This window comes from Centruroides vittatus, unplaced genomic scaffold (genome assembly GCF_030686945.1).
Source record: "Centruroides vittatus isolate TY-2023 unplaced genomic scaffold, ASM3068694v2 contig_2295, whole genome shotgun sequence".
NCBI lineage: Eukaryota > Metazoa > Arthropoda > Arachnida > Scorpiones > Buthidae > Centruroides > Centruroides vittatus.
Genome location: NW_027121432.1, coordinates 1 through 21,984, shown reverse-complemented (window position 1 = coordinate 21,984; position 21,984 = coordinate 1). Strand labels below are relative to the sequence as shown.

At 29.7% G+C, this 21,984-nt stretch overlaps 1 long non-coding RNA gene across 1 annotated transcript; it reads right to left on the bottom strand.

Moving 5' to 3' along the window:
- Positions 1-404: 404 nt before the first annotated feature.
- On the bottom strand, positions 405-21,664 carry LOC136971047 (uncharacterized). Its single transcript, XR_010880093.1, has 4 exons — positions 21,604-21,664; positions 15,004-15,116; positions 8,180-8,239; positions 405-550 (listed from the first exon to the last, which is right to left on the bottom strand). It is a non-coding gene; the product is annotated as an uncharacterized lncRNA (long non-coding RNA).
- Between the last annotated feature and the right edge of the window lie 320 nt (positions 21,665-21,984).

The following is a 21,984-nucleotide window of genomic DNA, read 5'->3' as shown; positions in this document are numbered from 1 at the left end:
TTTTTACTTAATATTGTACATAGTTATTGCTAAACGATTAATTAAATCTTTGGTTTTTTTCTATTGACAAATATTGTCTTTATTTAATTCGGTGCACGCTTAAAGTCCAGGCCTGGCACGCTAACGCGAATCCGAGTAAAGTACCCGGTAGGTTAACGGTTGTTTCCGACACGGTAGAGTCGATAATCGTTGTAAATTAAAATAGTACTTTACAAAATGAATTCTAAAAATGTTTCTTTTTTAAAACATTGAAGTTTCAAATTTAAATTTTTTCGAACCTTTCAACCTTTTCAAAAGCATCTTCCAAATCTTTCAAGCAAATGAAAGATTTGGAACATGCTTGGAAAATGAAAGTAGTGTATCAAAGTAGTGCAATCAACCTGCATTTTAGATTGGCTTTTATAGTCAATTTAAACATTTCTGTATTAAGTCAATATACATATTATTAAATAATTTTTTAACACAGATCTAATCAATTAAAATTAAAAAAAAATCTTACCATGTAAATTGTTCTCTGTACTTTTATCTTGATAGAACACCACATTAGGCACTAAAAAACAAACAAATTACTAAAAAATGATTCAACAGTTTAACTGAAACCATTTTTAATTTATCAACCAACTTGTGTTAGTTAAAAATGTTTAATTACTAATTACATAGCATAATTTATTATTATGAAATATAAAAATAATAGTAATTAATTCATTGTACAAAATCAATCTTCTGTTACATTCTATAACAAGAACAATTGTAATTTATATGAAAAAAAATTAATATATTATGTAGTATATAAATCTCAAATATAAAATTTTAATATATTACAGTAGACTCTCGTATAACGCATTCCCGTACAACGTGACAAAAAAATTGCAACTAGTGCTCATACAGCGCAATAAATTTAACATTTTCACATAGTTTCTGATTTTTTGTTTAGAAAAGTATATTTGTGTACACTTACCTGTTGTTTATATATGAATAGTGAAGCTGATAGTTTAAAGAAGTAGCAATTTATAAAAAAATAATAATACAATCATTTAAAGATATAAGAGAAAAATAATTTTATTCAACTTAAACAGTGAAGTGCATAATTTTATTTTAACATTTATTCACTATCGGAAGTATCAACAAATAAGTTCCAACGATGCTGTTTTGTTAATATTGGTTGTACAGTACAGATTTATTGACAACCGTTACAATTTACAGACTCCTGAATTTGCATAAATTGATCTGTCCCGTATAACGCGATTTCCTACAACGTGAAACGTATCCCCACGTTATACGAGAGTCTATTGTAATTATTACTTTTTAGCAACACAATAAACTTCTTTACAATAGGTATGAACAGTTCATAATATCTTAGCCTAAAAAGTATCACATTTAAATATCTTAATATAATATAATTTGAATTATAAAATATTTTCAGGAAAAACTTAATATAGAAGCAATTCAATCATTGGAAATCAGAGTTTGATTTACCATGATTAAACCAATTTTACTTCATTTTCTAGCATCATCTTGCTAGAGTTTAATGAATCCAGCATAATGCTATATATATATATACATGTGGTATGATCCAAAAGTTCGGGGAATGCAGTAATCTATGACAACAAAAGCATGGATTTGAAGTGAAGTTACAGCGTATGAAATGGATTTTACCAAACCACCTCTACGTGTTCAGGTTAATTTCACCCATGTCATGTGATTAAAACCGCGAGCGCTGCTGTTTAATCACATGACGTGGGTGAAATTAACCTGAACACGTAGAGGTGGTTTGGTAAAATCCATTTCATACGCTGTAACTTCACTTCAAATCCATGCTTTTGTTGTCATAGATTACTGCATTCCCCGAACTTTTGGATCGTACCACGTATATATTCTAACATGGCTATACAGGCCTCGGAGTGCTATTTCCCCTTTGAAAAAGTGAGAAAAGTGAGTTGAAATACAGAAAAAGTGAATAAAAAGTGAGTGCAATAGTGACAAAACAAAGTGAAAACACAGAAGGAAAACTCAGCAAAACAGCAGTAAAAATTGTTATTTCTTTTTATTCTGTTATGGTTAAACACATTTTAAAAATTTCTGTATATACTGTAATATAGTAGCCACTCGTTATATCGCGTTTTTTTGGTCCCCTAAATTTTAAAAGCATTTGAGTCAATTAATTTTAAATTACCAATTACCACTGAATTTCTATTTGCAACGAAATACGAGAAAGAGCTAAATATGCAGAACAGGTGGATAGATCGATTGTCATTTGTTTCCTTTTGATATAAAAGTTGTTTATTTATTAGTTTTAAGTACAGTCTCCTCATTTACAAGTTTCTGTGAATTCGAAATTTCATACATTTATGTGAATTAACGGTATTGCGTCAATTCACATAAAGGTGTGAAATTTCGAATTCACCGCATAACGTGTAAGGAAAAGATCTCTCTGATTCTGAACGAAAACTTCTAAAATTTTTATACAGTAGTAACTTCATTTTGCTTTTTAGAGAATTTTTACTCTGTAATTTTATAAGTTTTGGTGTTCTATTATATATTCAATATTCATTTTTTTTAAATTTTCAATTACAGCATTTATAATTTTTATTGAAAAATATAAACTACACGAATTTCTAATAAGCGATTTATATAGTACTGTATAATAAAATCGCAATTGATGTTTTTATATCGACAGTATTTGTCTTTCAATGTCATTGTTAAAGAAACAATGCTAAATGGGCGTTCATGGTTTCGATGTTTACGTAAACGTCAATTACCGGTAATTCGATATAACCTACGAATAAAATTCAGGATTGAAAAACTAAGCTTATTTTATATCAGAAACACTTGCTGATGAAAGAACAGAGATTCCATAGCATGTATAATCTGTTTAGTAAAAGCCCAGAATTTTTATTACTCGGTTATATCGCGTTTTTTTTTTTCTGTTTCCCGATAATCAGTGGCTTTTGTATTTTCAGTAAACCATGAATACTTGAAAAGTCTTTGGCTTCTGTAAATAATCAGTCATGAAAGATGATGTTCTTTTATTAAGATTATTCTGCATGTTATCAACTTCCTTCTATTTCGCTTCCTCTTGCTTTTGAACACTTAACACTAATAAGCATCACACGTGCTGCTTGTACTTCATTCATGTTCTTGCTGTTAATAGCCTTCTCCAGTTTTTTTGTTTGCTGCTTCTAACAAAACTTAGACTGTCGCATGTATTTCATTTTCTTCTACATTTTTCTGGTTTAAACTCAGTTGCCGTTCCATAATCTTCATGTTACGAACAGCTTTCTTTTGTTGTTCTTCAAAACATTTCTGTGCTCTTTTTTCCGTTTCTCTTATTCTTTTAACTTCTTTTCATTTTCCAATCGTTCTTGATAATTTCCATGCACCGAGGAAGCTAATTTCAGTCGTCCTTTGCAATAGGTACAAGGTGTGGGCTTTGGTCATACATGTTTAGTCCCTCCTTAACAATCAAAAGTGAATTAAGCATTCTTTCCAACACTGATGCTCTATCAGGAGAAAGTGCCCGGCATAAAATTGATCCTCTCATTCATGGGAACGGGATTTTCGATGCTGATTTCACTAATTTGGCTATTCTCGGATATTTATCATTATCAGAAACTGTTTATTTTTTAATGCTTCGAGATGTGTAAATATTGATTTCCAAATAAAATAATAAATCTGAAATAAATATACTCCAAATAATATAAGTAAAATAATATTTTATTAATGATTTCATAAATAACAAAAAACTTTTTCCTGCAGATGAATAAAAACCAACATCGTTGCAAAGTTGTTAACCTTTGGGAAGCGTGTGAAAATCTTTCTCACAAGCAATTACGTGTTGTACTTTTTACAACACTTCGAATATTTTAATTTATTTGGTAAATTTTATATGTAAATATGAATTTACATTTTCGTTTACTTTTTTAGTCTCTCAATTAATGCACAATTATAATCGGCATAAGAGAAGATTAAAAAATGGATATTTCACAAGCAAAGTAATCACACATTTTATGAAAATAACACTTACTATATGGAATAATTATACTTGTAGTCAATTTAAACATACATTTATGGGAAGATGTAGATGTGATTTAACGTTAACAATATGCTATGAAATCATTAAAGTAATTTTATTAAACTCAAGTTTATGAAATTATTTAAAGATAAATCAAGTAAAAAAATATTTTTGTAAACGACAACTCCATAACCCGATTGTTAATTAAAACCAAATAATCTGCCAAATTATTGGGCTATAACCAGGATAACTAAATGGTCAGAAACGAAATCTTTTTTAGTGGTAGGAGGTTACGCTACTATCTCGTGTTAATTTTAATAATTATATATTTTGAATTTAAAAGCGGCAGCAGTGTTGTCAGCTTGAGAGATTAATCCCTCTGCGTAATGTGCTTTCCCCTGCAAAAGGACTTTAGTGATTTTCTTAGAAAACAGCCAAAACTGCAGGGATGCTTAGAATACTTATTTTTAAACTCTGTAGAAGGAAATGCAATTCGGATAAGGTAGATTTTGGCGAATAATGAAAATATGGCATGAGTACATAACTTTACTCAACACTGGCTTCTGAATTTGTAATGAGAGGGATTTTTTAAGTGCATAAAAGATTTTTTTAAATACGTTAAATAAATTTTTGTTTTCTATAACCTAACGACACTGAGCGGGCAGTTGCAATTTTGAGTCTGCTCAGGGCCGCGTATTTTCTTCTAAAAAATTCTATTCTGATAGTCCGATAATTCGGCAATTCGTTTGGCTTTAAAATTATTTTTGGTTTGCCCCACATCTTAATTAAGCACGTGAAAATGACCAAAAAAGTGAGAAAAGTGAGAAAATGACCTGAAAAGTGAGAAAAGTGAGGATACTTCAGAAAAGTGAGTACGAACTTTTGGATCGTACCATGTATATATTCTAACATGGCTATACCATTAAGTTTTTCTCTGCTCTATTTTGGAGATATTTTTGTTATAATTTCTTTCTAATATTTGTAGTTGGAAAAACAGCTTAAAAGTACAGTGTGCTTTCACTAATCGAAACCAAATTTGTTTGTTGTTTTTGCCAAGATATTCATGGAAAAATAATCATGGATTTATTTATAAAAACATGTTATGTCTGTAATCCTTTTTGACTTGCTTTTTCTTGATAAGACTAATCTAAACAACTCAAAAAAAAAAAAATCTAATTAACAAAAATCTGTATTGTTTATGTACAGTACACATTAAATATTTATTCTTTAAACTTCCAATGCAAGAATCTCTTTTATAATTTGCTATTTCAGCTTTCACTTTATTTATATTATGTCCTTGTCACTGAGGTGAAGCTATTTTGTTTAAGATCTGCAATGTTTTTCTAATCCCCAATAAGTTTTCTCCTAGTTTTTCCTATATTTGTTCCTTGGATTATATGCAAAAAGAATTTAAATACTTATATAGAGGGTGATAGGTTAACGAACATAATCTGTTCCAAAACTTTGTTCACTATCTGAATTGTTTGTTAATCGATTATTGATTTACCATAGGTTTTTATGGGAATTTGATTAATTCATTCTGGAGACCCCAAAAAATAAAAAATATATACTTTCTTACTATGTTTATTTATATGTAATAATAAAAATACATTGATAAAAATGTAAGACTGTATATGTCTTTTTTTTTTTGTTTGTGGTTGTTAAAGAATCTTTCTAATGTTGATTGCTTCTCTCTCTTCTTCAAGACTTTTCAGAAGTAATTAATAGCATTGTAATTGTAGAGATCCTTAAGTCTATTAACCTCAACCTGATTTGGATGCCATTCTAAGACTGTCGTTCTGACATCCTCCCACTTCTTCAAAAAAATGTTTAATAGCAGATATCTACATTGTTTTCTTCTGAAAAAGAGAATTATATCTTGTCGAGTTTCTTGATGTTCTTCATTCAAGAGTTCTTGGCGTTCTTCTGTTGTCAGATCAGTTTCAGGTTCCATTATGAGCTCTTCAATGTTCTTTATTTCTCAGATGTGATTTTTATTACTCCTTAAGCTGTTTGAGTCTTGATAGTACAGTATCTTACCTAGATAAGATTGAACTGTGGCCTACTGTAGACCTGTATAAGCCATCTGCCCACTTTCAACCTTTGCTATTATACTATCACCTTTCGAAAATAAAAACCTATGCAAAACTTGACGAGTGCCTGCCCGACAGTCTTGCAAATACTATAAAAGAATTGTTTCTGTCAGAAAAATAAAAGGCTGGAATTAGAAGGGAGAGTTTCAAAGTTCAGAGGAATACTATCTGACAGGGTTGAGTGTCAACAATTGGAACTTTTTGGAGCGCGGGAGACGTTCCAGCGCTCCAAAAAGTTTCCAATTGTCGCCCAAAGACAAGGGAAGACCAATAGGTATTCATTATTTTACGTTGCTTCTTCTTGTGTTTGTTCTGTAAGGTGTTCGTTGTCCGAACACAAAAATCTTCCAAGAAAGTGTTCGTTATCCGATTTGTTTGTTAACTGAACTGTTCATTAACCAATCACCCACTGTATATCATTTTCATTTTGCACACTATATCTTTATTTTCTTTTTTTGTCCTTTTTGATGTACTTTATTCAATAATTTATTCTGTAACTATACAGTGAAATGTCAATATAATGAAATTGAGGGGATCATTGAAATATTTTTGTTATACTGAAATTTCGTTAAATTGAAATACAGTCAAAAATGAAAGGATGAAAGAACTTTATTGACGAAAAATTACGTGTTTTTTGTTTTTCAAAATGTAAGCATTTTTAAAAACTTTATCTATTAGTATTTATATAGAATCAAATTTTCAGGATATAAGTCATATTATAGATTAATTTTTATTCAAATTTAATAAAAATAAATATCAAAAAATATCATGACCAAACAACTAAACTAATGATAGAGAGGCAGGATTCCAACTAATCGATACTACTATAACTGTTATTTATGCTTGAAGCCATTATTTTCTGGTAAAAAAGTCTGATTAAAGAAACAACACACACAAAAATTAGTTTTTTTTGATAAAATGTAGTACTATGAGACAGAATTCCAGTAGGCTGTCAGGCACATCTTTTTGGTTAATTCCTTTTTGCATATTATCTAATATTTTAAACAGTTTTCTTTGGAAGAGAATAATAAGTTTTTTTTTCCCCTCCATTTTTTCTCATGAAGAAATAAACTGTAGAGTAATGACATCAACACAAAACCATCAGTAACGATTAAAATTAGTGTTGCAGTTGAACTAGACATTAAAATTTATGTTGCCAGATTGACATAATACTCAACATTTACTAATAATGAATGATTTATGCATTTATAGATTTTGTTATAATGAAAATATTCTTATTACATTATAATGGTATTTGTTAAACTGAAACATTTTTGCATTAAGCTGAATAGGAAATTGGTGGGGATTAAAGATATCAGTTATACTAAAAATTTTGTTAAACTGGTGTTTGTTATACAGACTTTTCACTGTATTTATATTGTATTACTTTAATATTTTCTTAACCTCTTCATATGTCCTTTTTCGTAAATTTTTAATACTACTTTTAATCATATTTTTCCTATTATCTATATACATTTTTGAATAGTCAGTTTATTATACATTATTTAACTTTTTCTTTCCTTTTGTTTTAAATGGACATCCAAGGAAGATAAAAAAGTTTTTCTTATTCCACAGTAAATACATTTCTCTTTGTGTAACTTGGTAGATATAAGGAAAAAGGATAAGAAATTTTTATCCAGTGTCTGTGAAAAGACTGTCCACTTAATAAGACTTTTGTATTTTTACCTTCAATATTATGTCTGAACTGGATGTTTTGTTCCCTAAAGATAGGGTTACCTGTCAGTTCTTCCCTGGACTGTTCTCCAGACAATTCTTTCTCAAACAGTTTTTCCCTGACAATTTTTTAAAAGTAATTTCCAAGATGTTGCTTTAGTCAATTATTTCCATTATTCTACTATGTAGTTCTGTCTGCATAATTCTTCCTGCAGACAATTTTGAATTAAGACAAGTAAATTTTATGAACAAATGATCTTTTTACATTAATACAAACATTTCATATGCATTAAAAAAATATCTAATAATTTTACATTTAAAAACTTAATCTTTCTAATTACATAATCCTTAACAGAATATAATATTCATAGGCAGAAATGATAAATTTGGAATAATTTACCTTTTCCTTCTGCGGGTGATTGCTTTGTCAGTTCATATTCTTTGTACACATTTTTCCAGGCTACAGAAAAAAATATATATAATATATTTAAATTTTCTTTAATTTTATTAATTAAAGTAAATATTTATTCCAGTTAAAATTGAAATTATTTTATTTCTTATTTAGTAATTTACATTAAATATTTTAAATGAATAAAGACAATGTCTAAATAATTTCAATGAATTGCAAACTTAAAGTTACTGCTAGTCCAGCCGTTCCCAAAGTGTGCATCGTGGTGCCCTAGGGTGTCGCGGCTTCCTCACAAGGGCGTCACGAAATGTTATAAAATTTTTATAATGTCAGAAATTAATGTACTTGTTAGAATTTCACATAGGGCACCTTGGGAAAATCAGCACCCTTGTAGAAAATCTGCAAGGGTGCTGAGAATCAAAATAGTTTGGGAACCACTGGCTTAGTCCATTCAATATCAAAAAATTTAAGCTTTCTAGAAAATAATTTGTATTTTCTTATCGTTTTAAATTTAAATAGTAAACAAAATCAACTTAATTTTGTTTATTATCTATAGTGCAGCTACATTTTATGTGAATTTGAAACAGTTTAATATATTGTAAAATACTATTAATAAAATCTCATTGTATGCAAAAAATTTATGAGAGTAACATATGCATCTCGAAACTGGTAAGAATGTTTATAAAAAGAACAATTTCCAAAGATAATGATCTAAGCAGTTTGCAGTTTCTTTGTAATATGGCAATTAACAGAATGAGAGTCTGCATACCAAGAAAACCTGAAAGGAGAGGGAGAGGAAAAAATGAAAAAACTTATATCCTGCTGGATATTTACCAGCAGAAGAGACTTAATGGACCAGGCTTAACTAGTGAGAATACAGTGCATCCATTTTATCCCCCATTCCCTCAGTATTTTCACACTATGATTATGATGATATAATGTAATAAAAGAAAAGATAACATTAATAACAAACACAATAGCATGTTTAAAAGCAAGAATATATTGCAACAGTTTTAAATTAATGCATTTTGAGAAGGCATCATCTTGCACAATGTATCTCTTGTGTAAAATGCAAGTGCATGATGTAGAAAATGAGGTTAAATCAAGTATATAATTATATAAAAACATAACATATCTTGCCCATTAATATTTTAACTACAGTAATGAAAAAATAATTTTAACAATTAAAAAGATTGTTTTAATGTAAATGAATGCATTGAGATCTTTCAAAGTTCCTAAATGACAAAATTGTGCTAACTTATAACAGATCTTTACTTTATATACTACTATGGAAGCCTAAAGTTTTTATCTTTTTTTTATTGAGCTTCCATTGAAACTCTCACAATGGTAAAACTTGAATTATTTAAATTTTGTTCCTCAGAACAAAGGTTTTCAAATTGGAATTGTGATATTGATGCCTCAGACCAAATTTCAATTTATAAATGCATTCAAAAAACAATTTGAAAATGCACTGATTGCACAATATTCAAAGAGCATTCCGATTTCAAAACCTTTGACCTGAAGATGATCCGTAGAAAGGATCGAAAATGTTAGTCCATCCATCTGCGATTACTCACTCGAATTATTTATGGTTCTTTTAATACACAGAATCAAACACCTTAAAGTTTGATAAAGTTCCTTAAATGATTAAAAAATAATAAGAATAATAATATAATTCATTCTTCTTAAAAAATGCTAATCAAAAGATAAGATAAAACCCAAATTTTATATATGAATATGAAATCTTATCCAAATGTTTTATTTTGATGCCAAAACTAGAAGATTAAAATCAATAATTCACTAGCAGGAACCTGTTTAATTGGATGGTTTTATTCAATTGAAATAAAATCAATGAGTGCATTTAAAATTTAGTTTCTACACAAAAGTCATCAGTACAGCAAGTGTTTGTCTGAGATTTGCATCTACCTGTCCTTCAGTACCATGAGGTTCTTCCCACAGGACCTGTTTCTCAATGGCTACTTTCAATTTTGTATCTTGGTCCCAGGGTGGCAATTTGGCATTTTTAAGGTCAACCAACTTCAACTGGCAGAACTTCAGATTAATGGTGATGCTAGTGGCAGCCCACTCATGACAATCATCTTGTCCTGGGCTTCAAAAATAAACTCTTAGACCTACCAACAGTCAGATATTCAAGTTTACTCCTCTTTTGTTGGTAGGTTTGTCAAGAGATCCATCAATTGGCACTAAGTAATGAATTGGATGGTTAGAATCACATTTTAGTCTCATCACAGAGTAACAGTAAAATAAAAACAAAAATTGGCACTAAAAGTTGATAGATGGAACTGCCATCAAAAATAAAAATGATTCTTAATTTTATTTTATTATTTAAATAGGTACTGCAAGTGTTTAAACTTATTAATGTTAAAAAAAAAATAATGAATAAAGAATTAAGGCATAAGTAGCAAACAGCAAGAATTCAGAGTAGGGGTGAGCAACGGGTTGTTTTAATGATTAAAAATAAAAAACTAAATCACTAGATGGCATGTGAGTGCCCAAAATGTTTGTCCTGTCCTGTAGACGTAACAATGTACTTTTGCCACTCCACCATGTCTGAACCATTGTACCTTTCTCAAATCTTTCATCAGTAGCATTATATCTACAGAGCTTTAATTTGATGCCTGAACTATATTTTCTAATTCCAGCAATTTACTTAAACTAAGTCTTACAGATTCAAATGCTTTTTCAATTAATATATAGATTAACTACAGGTGAAATTATATCACCCTAAATAAGTAATGAAAAAATTCCTGGAACTTTTTGAGCAAGAAATATTGTATAAACATATCCAATTTCAATATTTAGAATTTGAGTAGCTACAGTAAGTTAATAATAGTAGTCTTGAACAGGATAAAAGAAAATCCGCAAAGTACAAACACAAGAATTACATATATTGTCAACCATTTCAGGCAAACTGTGCTTCATCACTTCAGTGATTAAGTACAATTTGTATTCTATTCTTAATACTTAAAAATAGAATCCATTTTCTACAGTATTTTTTGCTAAAAATGTTCCCAGATGTCATTCTTTAATTGCAATTAAATTTTAAGTGTCATTCTATATACCGTATATCTCGACAGATAAGACGATAATTGAATCGTAAAAAAAGGCCCCAAAATCCGGGGTTGTCTTATAGGACAGATACAAAAAATTAGATTGAAATTTATATAAATTAAAACCATTATATAAAAAAACGAACAAACCGTAATTATTTACTAATGGAGAGTAGGGTATGTGCACAAAATAGAATAGCCCATATGACGTTTTTGTGAATAGTCAAGGTCATTACCCAAATGCCGAATCAGTGCGAATGCTTGCAACAACTGCAAGGCAGTGCTGCCAGATGAAAGAAAATAAATTTGTTCATTTGAAAAATTACAAATAGGACATAATTCCGTATACGCTATACAGAATTATTATCCAGATAATGATCGCTGATCTAAACGAAATTCATAGGCCATTGATAGTTTGGGAGTCATCTTATAGGACAGATATATGCTAAAACTATAAAACTTTGACGAAAATTTATACCTCATCTTATCTGAATGTCGTCTTATCTGCCGAGATATACGGTAAGTAATGAATAATTCATTTTAATCTTCTAGTTTTATCTTAGAAATTGGCCGGGACAGTTGCGTTAGACAGCAATTGCTCTGACTTTCTTATTACAAGCATAGTTCTCAGACCAACAAGCATCTTTATAACTATTGAGAATAAATCTACAAAGCAAAACATTTATGTTGGATCACCAAGAATAATTACAAGTCTTCATTACATATCTAAGATCATTGGTATAAATGGTCAGTTACGATGATAAAAATCTAGAGTAGATTTAACACACTAACTACCGTCTGGGTCCATTGGACCTGGTACCATTATAATATATGTTGTTATTCTTTAATAATCATGTACTCATGTACAGAACCATTTACGGTGTGCACAGAAACAAAACAAAAAATTAACGCAAACATTTTCAAACTCCATCAGAGTTCTTCCTCAGACATAACAGTTACCTGATGGAATGTAACAGCTTTTTAGAATATAAATTTGAACAGGTGTTCAAATTACAAGCACAAAAAAATTCAAAAATTCATGTCAAGCCTGTTCATTCAGTTGCCAAACAGGGACTCAACAAACAGTTAAATTGTGTTGTCCATCAACTATGCCAGGCCATTGACAAAACCATTTCCTCCTTAATATTTACGCACGTTGATGTGAGAGTAGATTTAAATATCTGAATGCCTCCAACCATCTGAGGTGTTCTATGGGGGACAAAGCGAGGATGAGTTTTGCCGTATTAAAGTCTGCTATGATGTCCAGATCTGCAGTGTATGTAGAGAGGGAGAGAGGGTCTGTGGTATTGTTGTTTTTAGGTTTCATGTAAGTGATGCCCTGAGTAAGAAATTTTGGCATGTCTTGTGGATTGATGATGATGTGTGTTAGGTATTTAGAAAGTTTCTGGTGCAGTGATGTAAATTTTTTGTACCAGAAATTTAGAATGTTGTCTACACCAGGTGTCTTCCAGTTGTGTGTTCTAGTAACAGAGTGGTGGATGTCATGTACGTTTATCTCAGCACAGGGCATAGTTGGTATGTTATGCAAGTTTTTGTTCTCCACAATCCAGCCAGTATCAGCACTGTGTGCAACAACACTGGACCAAAGACAAGACCAGTAAGTTGTGAGTTCTTCTGTTGGTGTGCCACTGTGCTGTGTATCAGTGTTTGTTTTGATACTGATTTGTCTGTAGAAGAGTTTTTCATTGTTTGTGAATAATTTATTTTGTTGTTTTCGTAGTGAGCATGTTTTGTATCATTTGAGTCTACGTGCTTTGGCTGCGAGTTTTTGTTTTAGTATGTCGATGTATTCTGTAATGTGTGTTTTAATTTTCTTGAAAATGTTTTTGAGTTGTTTCTTTAATTTGGGTGTTATGTTGTTTTTAGTGTATTGTGTCAGCCTGCCTAACTGCTGTGTAATGTCATTTATTTGTGTTTCTATTCTTCTCAGCTAGGCAGGCTTGTGATAGAACTGTGTTTTGTGTGTATCTGTCTGCAATTGTATTTTCAGTCCATGGTGTGTCACTACTGTGACTGCCCCAGCATAAACTAATGTATGAATGTCTGAGAGTGTAGAAATTGAATGAATGTAGTGTGGTAGTAAGTGAGTGTTTACATAATTTAGTGTTTTTCCTACTTTTGACGTGTTGATTTTTGGTATTTGTGGTCGTTGTGTGGGATCTGTGCCTGCATATTTAGTGAGTGTTTCCTGAAATATAAGCGATAGCATATTAACTAAATCAATGTCTATGTTATCAGTGATGGATGAGGAAGTGTCTGTAGTATCAATAGTGGTAGTTGTTGTGTGTGTGTGCTGTAATCAGTACTTGTTGCTGGATTATCCTGACAGGTTACATGATCTTCATTAATGTTAGATGTTTCTGTCTGTTGATGTATTTGATCAGCAACCTGTTGTTTGATAAGTTCAAGTGTTGTTTGTGGGATGAGGTTGTTGTGTATAATTGTTCTTTTTTGATCAACAACCCTTTGTTCGGTGACAGTGAGGTGAGGATATTGTTGCGTGAATCTATGCTGTAGTTGTTGTCTGTATGCTGTCATGTTTGTTTCAAGTTTTGTGATGGTGTAGTAAGTATGGATGATAAACTCGTTCATTTCTATTGTCCATTTCATCTGTTGGCATGGTTTTCCAGCCTTTGTGGTCAGTGGATGCATTGCCATAGAAACACCAAGGCTAGGTTGGTTCCTCACATCTGTTGAGGGCATTGAAGTAACCATGCTTGGGCCGGTGCTGCTTTCGCCACCGGTAACCAAGGAGACTGTGGCCTATTTTTCGAATGTGAGCCTCTGCTAACCCACGAACACAGACCTTGTTAACCTGGGCAATGTCCGAGCCGGTATCATACTTAGATCTAGTTACTACCATGATAAATATCTCCACAGAATGTGGGTGTGGTCACTCTTAGCTTCATTTCTCCCCATTGACCTTACTGGCATGGGTGTCCCTATAAGGATCTTGTGCTCCAGCCTGCATTGCCCTATAAATCAGTAAAATTACTGGGCTTTCCCACCACACAACCAGGAGGTGACCACAGGAGAGTTATTATTATTATTAATTATATTTAAAAATAAAAGGCCTTCAATTATTTTAAATATTTTTTAAACATTAATATTTTAATGCTGTTCTTCAAAGATAATTATTAAGTCTCTGAAAATAAGCCAGATAAACCTGAAAGGATATAGGATCTACATATTTAGTTTACTATAATAAAATATATCTGATAAATACTAAAATATTAGAATAAACTGATATAAAACTTAAACCAATGATTCTACTTAAAATTTGTGCAATAGATCTATAAATCAAGAAATTAAGTTGTGCTGAAAAATCTTTAAAATATAATATAATCTAATAAATTGGCAATAGCATATTATTAGCTCATGTAATAAAATATTAAATCTACAATTATTAATTTTAACTAAACAGTTTAATTACATTACAAAATCTGTGCTGAATTTCATAAATAAAATAAATTCAATTGAAATGCTTTAAGGATTGTATTTGAATATTTATTGATTTATTAAATCAATAAATATTCAATACTAATAGCAAATAATTTAATATATAACTTACATTTATTTAATCTTGTAAAGTGTACTCTTTATAAAAAAAGATTATTTCAAATATAAATAATTTAAAAATTAAATACTTTAAGTGTGAGAATATTTACACTCACTTATTTTTTAACAAAATAATCATATTTAAAAATTAGAATTAATACTTACTACTATAAATAAATTTAATAACTTCTTCATGATGAGATAAAATAACCTCTTGTAAATTCCTCTGCATGGGAAATCGCCGTCCATTTATTGATGGATAAACAAATTTTGGTGAGCTTAAAAATAGATAAATTTATATATTAAAAAAGTATTATAGAATAGAAAATAAAACAATATTTTAAATATTTTATCCTAATTTTTATTAGTTTTAATATAAAAATTAAAATTTCTATTTTGTTACAAGGCTACTTATAATTCCTTATTATACACCCAGTTAATTGATAGTATGTCTAAATTAGGTGTAAGATTGTTTTTCAACAAAACTTTAAATATTTTCAAGCGTTTAGGAGAAAATATAAATTTTAAATGAGTAGAAACAAATAAAGACCATTAACATAAGTTAGTTATATAGAAACTGAAAGTTTTCTTGTCTTTTTACTAATTTTCAAAACAGATGAAAATTCTACTCTGTCTAAAATGTTCTTATATTCACGTTGCAAGAAAGGGAAAACAATGTTTTTGAATGCAATTCGGCAAAGGCAATAAATATAAGGAAGTTTAAAATGTATTTTTTTCAGATATCTGTTCCATTTTGATTTTTTCATCATAGTTCAGGTCTTATCTTAGTGTAGGCATAGTTAAATGCACAGAATCCAGCAGGAGAGTGGATAATTATAAATAGATGATTATTTATTAACTTTTAAATATTTATTAAGAAATTTTTATGTACAAGCAATGCTGCCACTAGGGTATCTTGAACTCACATGAAAGTTCTATTTTTTGCACCTCCTCTTAGGAATTCACAGTATATTTGTACTGATTTATATATATTTTTTTATCACCATCAAAACACCTTTAAATTCAGTTTGGATGGTGTGAATGTCAGGCAATGTTGTTATATACTAGTCTGCACCTAGAATCAATCTGTTTTTATTTTATTTTTTATCATAAACAATGCTCTTTAAAATTTTGCGACAATTGTTAAAATTTTTAAATTAAAAAACAATTATAGTCCTATTCTAAATTAATTTATCAATAATCTATTTATTTATTACATCAGCTAGTTGACGAAATCCATCAGAAATCAAATTAAAAAAAAAAAGCAGGTTTGAATGGCAGTTACAATATATAGGTCACACATGCTGTCTAGAAGCTACCAACCCCACCTGTCATCACATGACAATGTTTACTGACTTGTGAGCACTAACATTGGCCTTTCTTTATTGCTAGACTTATTATGTCACTACAGGACATCAAATTAGACTTAGAAAAACACTATTTTATTTTCAGAATGCGTTTCGGACCTGGAGTCCCTCAAAAGCTGATGAGGAACTCCAGGTCCAAAATGCATTCTGAAAATAAAAAAGTGTTTTTCTAGGTCTAATTTGACGTCCTGTGGTGGTGTAATAAGTCTAGCGGTAAAGAAAGGCCAATCTTAGCGCTCACATCATTAAGAAGACTAGACATGAAGTGTATCATAGTATTCACAATATTTACTTTTAGTTGTATGTGGTTCCCGTGCTTTATAAAAAGTTTCTGATTAGTTTACTTGATAGATGAATGTTAATTATTTTCTTTAAATTAAAATTTCAGAGAGTTTATGAAAATATTGTATCAAAATCCCATTCAAGTTAAACAGTTTGATTTAATGTAAATCTATATGTTAGACAATTGGGGAAAGAAAATGACTGAGTTATCCTGCTTCCACTGTATCTCTTCAATGATGGCATATGGTACAAGTTCATCATGTCTGCTTGCAGCAATCCCTTGTAAAGAATTTCAAACAATATAGTTTGCCATTTATTGTTGACATTGATCGTTGTTTCTAATATTGCACTGCTGCCAACAGCTGCACACCTTACAGGTATGAAGGAGTACATGTCAAGAGTTGCGATTTGGCACAAAGTACTTGATGCCCAAATCATGTGCATATAAAATAAACCAGACTTGTAGGTAGTCAGGGGACCAAGAACAGGGTCAAAATAAAATACAAAATGCTGAGACTATTTCTACAAACAGGTGTGAGTGCGAGATTTGCGCATGCATTGCTCACGCTCTCCAAGACAGTCTCATCCCAAGAATGGCTTTGCCGTTTCATTTGTTTTGATACCAGTAACTGCTATTAATCCATAGACACTCTTCATATCTTCTAAGTATATCAAGCATAAAGTGGTGTAGCATATCCAAGAATATGCTACACCACTTTATGCTTGATATACTTAGAAGATATGAAGAGTGTCTATGAATTAATAGCGGTTACTGGTGTGATGTCATCTTCAAAACAAGTAAAATGGCGAAGCCATTCTGGGACAAGACTATGTCTCGGAGAGTGCAAGCAACGCGTACGATTAATAGCATATTCTTGAATATGCTATTAATTGCACAACAAATTTTTGCTTTAAAAGTTTCAATATTTTGCAAACAAAGTATAGTTAGTACATGAAGAACATCCACAAAATATTAAAACTTGTATAAAAATTTCTCATGCAATCAATAACATACCTGAGAATATGTTGTGCCATTGACATATTGCAAAGATGCAAAATGTCTATTTGTATTCTTGTCTATTTGCACCTTGTTTATTAAAAAGGACTTATTATACTGCTGTAGTTTCCAATTAGCAAATTGAGAATCTTTATTTTCACCAGGTAAAAATAAAGATATTTTGTTTTGACTTTTGACTAAGATCTCCTCTATTTGCTAATCGGAAACTAAACTACACCAGTATAATAAGTCCTGTTAATAAACAAGGTCTAAGTAGACAAGGATACAAACAGAAATTTATAATAGTAAAGACATTGAGGTAAAAAGAATTAATGCAAAGTGTCTGTGTATGAATGATGATCAGCTGAGTGATATCATCATCAAAATGTAAAAGGCAAACTATGTTGTTTGAAATCTTGTTTATGAAAATTTGTTAATAAATAATCATAAGTTAATAACTGACCCTAAATATTATTCAATCACCACAGAAAGTTATAATTAAATCATTTTAGGTAATTCATATATAATATACAGTAAGACCCTGCTTAATGCAGGGCATACATTCCTAGACGACAAAGCGCTAAATGAAAGAGTTAAACGTGGTCATTTTAACACAGAGTAAACAGGAAAAGGGAAACACGCAACCAAAAATAAACAGATGTTACTTTAAGTTATATTATTATGCAAATTAATATAAAAATATGTTAAACACCATACAAACATATGCACATAGAAATGTAAAGTTCATTTTTTATGATGAAGATCCTGGCTTTTCTGAAATTCTTGATTTTTTTGCAATAAAGTCGTGTAGTTTCATTTGTTGCTTTTTTATTTCTTTCCTTAAGCAAATGTCAGTAGTAGGAGATTGCATCCAAAATGTCTCATCTTGCTTTTCCACTTCTTTCAAAATCTGGATCATTTGCTATAATTTGATCAACGATTTCAATTATCGTTATCAAACTTTTACTAAGAAAATCTATAAAGAAATTCTTTGGGTTCTCATTTTCAGAATGACTATTTTCCAGTTTTACATAAATTCCTTGTTCTGCCAGTTCTTGAAGGTCGTAAGGCTCTTACCAGAAACCTGCAGTAACTCCTCAATATCCTGCTCATCTACATCTAATCCTGCTGTATCGATTAGGTTGACAATTTGGTCAACCTAACGATACAGTGATAGACTATTCTCGTTGAGAATTCTTGAATCTGTGAAAGAAGTAATGGCTGGAGAATTCTCCAGCCATTACTTCTTCCACACTCCATCCATGCATTTATCAGTTAATTCTTGCCAAGTGAAGTCGATATTTCCTATGGCATCCATGATGATATATTTTTTCCAAAATTGCACAAAACAAACAGATTTAAGGGAAGTACAGAGCTATGATGAAATGCCACCTTTGTTGATTGGTTCGTGTTTGGGATAATTGTATTACATATGAATCAATGAAATGCCATGATAATTTTAATCAGTGTAAATTTTGAGCTTTTTTTTTAGGTTTCGAACAGACTGCATTATATTGAATCAGCATTAATCAAGGCAGCGTTAAGCGGGGTCTCACTATATATATATATGAAATTATGATCATCCTTCATTATTATAAATTTGTTTTTTTAATTTTATAAAACATTATGCAGAGAGGTTTATAAGATGGCATCACCAATATTCTTTATCTTCAGAGTGTCCTATGTAAAACCAGCCTCATTCACAATTGAATAAATTACTGTAATCTTCATATTGGAAATTAATAGACAAATGAGATAAAATAAAATTAGACAAAAACTCTTTGAAAACTTTGTTTCATTCAAAAATTATGGAAACTTGCATAACCAATGTTTCATTATTTAATGCTGCACAATTTTACTTCAGTTGGTGAGTGGGATAATTTTACATGAGACATACTGTAGAAGAATTAATACAAAACTATATTTTAAGTATCAATTTGGCTTTCAAATAATGCAAAGTTGTCTATACTCATATCTGTTGTGTTGCAGCACAATTATTTATTTCCTTGGATCATGTGTTTGCAAGATTTTTAAAAGGTTAAAAATTTTTTTTTCTATCAACATAGTTTATTAATTTATTATAATACAGGTATACAGAATAAAGTCCAATTTACACGAAGCATAAGCAATCAACATTGTGTTGCACATAAACCTATATTGCCAGCAGCTTAACCAATTATATTAAGCATGTATGCATCAGATTCAAAGCTTCTCTGTCCAAAAGTAATCCCAAAAACTTGTGAACATATATATGTATAGTAGAGTGTCGTTTATCCGAATCAATTGGGGACTGGGGTTGTTCAGATAACTGATTTTTCGGATAACTGATTATGTACGAAAAAATATATTAACCTGTCCGATGTTCAAATTTTTCTCCATTGTGTGTCGCTTCGTGCTGAATTTTCGTCGATTTTAAGCCTAACGAAATTTCTATAATAATAATCGAGGCTATTGTATCGTTAAAAATTATTTCTTTATTTTGTACAAACAAAATAAATATATTGAAAATATAAAAACATAAAAATTATACTTTAGAAGTAAATCTAGTATCAAAAAAGTTCGATTCGACACGACACAGTCCGACTGGAAAGCGTTTGGATAACTGGTGTTCAGATAAACGACTCTCTACTGTATGTATATATATGTATATATATATATATATGATTTTCTCAAATATGTTTCTAGTGAAAAGTTACCCAAAAATAAACAAATTCGAGAAAATTGATCTCCAAGATACTTTAACGTTAACTTTATTCACTCTACTATATAAATAAAAAGGCATTTTTAATATAATTGAAGTAATAGATTATTTATGTTTTATTTTCATTATTTTTAAAGTAATTGCCTAATTGCGTAATGAGCATTCAAAGCATTCCTCTCTAAATCCTTTTTATAATACATTGTTTACAATTTTCAGATTTTTCATAAAAACTTTTTAGTTGATAAATTCTTAACAAATGGGATGTTAATCATGCAACTGTTAAATTTTAAAATTTACACTTCACAATACAACATATTGTACAATTGTACGTGCCAAATAATGCTTTAAGCTGATTGGTCTGTTTAAAATCTCTTGTTTATTATGTAAAAATGTGCAAACAATTTCACACCTTATTTCTCCAGCAATTTATTAACTTATGTTAAGGTTTTTGAATGTATTTAATACCCATCTTCAGACAACCATATACTTAATCACAAAGCATAAGTTAATAAATTGTTGAAGAAATAACATGTGAAAGTGTTTGCCTTAATTAAAATCCAGTTAGAATTTGAGAGGTAAAAATATATTGAAAAAAATTTACAATGCAAGGGATGACAAGACAAAATTTATTAATGAGATAAAAAAAGAAATTTTCTTTCTTCTCATTAATTAAAATAACTGATATGTTTGAAACTAGACAAATGTAATAATTGTAACTATTTTTCTTTTAAAAGATAGTTAATTAAAAATTATACAGTTTAGAAAAATCACTGTATATATAATTTTCCTAGATGTATATTCTCTTAATTAACTATCATTTAAAAATTTTTTTTTTAAAGTTACAATTATTATCCTTGTCTTGTTTCATATATATAATTTACATAAATAAGCATCATAAAATCTGATAAATTTGTAAAGCCAAACAACTGCCAGAGTTTATTAAAAAGTTATTTAATAAGCCATTAAGTTATTTTAATAAAAAAATAAATAAATACTCTGACAATGTAAGGGATGATGACGAGGAAGCAACGTTTTTTCGGGTTGTTATAATTACTTTTTATATAGTTTGATCAACAAAAACAGCTAACTTTTTAACAATCATTTTCAGACCTTTCACACTGTATAAATAGTATTTATATTTTTGAATATTTTTGAATACATGTTAATACCTATCAAATTAATATTCAAATTCAGACCAAACAATAGAAAGCATTAGTAATACCCTATGAAAATAAAAATAAACTGTTAATTTTTTAGTAAAAAGTAATAAAAAGTCATCTCTAATTGTTAAAAATATAAATGAAATGAGTTAATTAAAATAACTAGCTCATTTTATTTATATTATATTAATTTAACTAAAATAATTAACTCAGATATAATATAATTTAATTCAAAAAAATTTTATAAATAATACTAACATAGAGTTGCTTCTGGTGGCAGGTTTATGTGGATGACTGGAAAAAAAATTTGTATTGAACTTGTGATGAATGAAAATTATTTAAAATTATTTTAGCAATTTGAAAGCTTGGATTCAGGCAAATACAAATCTGATTAATCTATTAATTTATGACTAATTTACTTACATTGAGTATGCTTAAAAGTAACATTAAAATAAAGAAAATGAAAATCTAAATAATTAAAATATCAACTGCTCAATCCATTAAAGTAAATAATTCATGTTCATTCTTCATTTTTCTTTATTCTTGTTATGATTTTTAGTATGTATTCCATTTTTGAAGTTTGTTCTTGTCATCAAATTCACTACAGTGAATTCTGATGACTAATTTTAATAATATGAT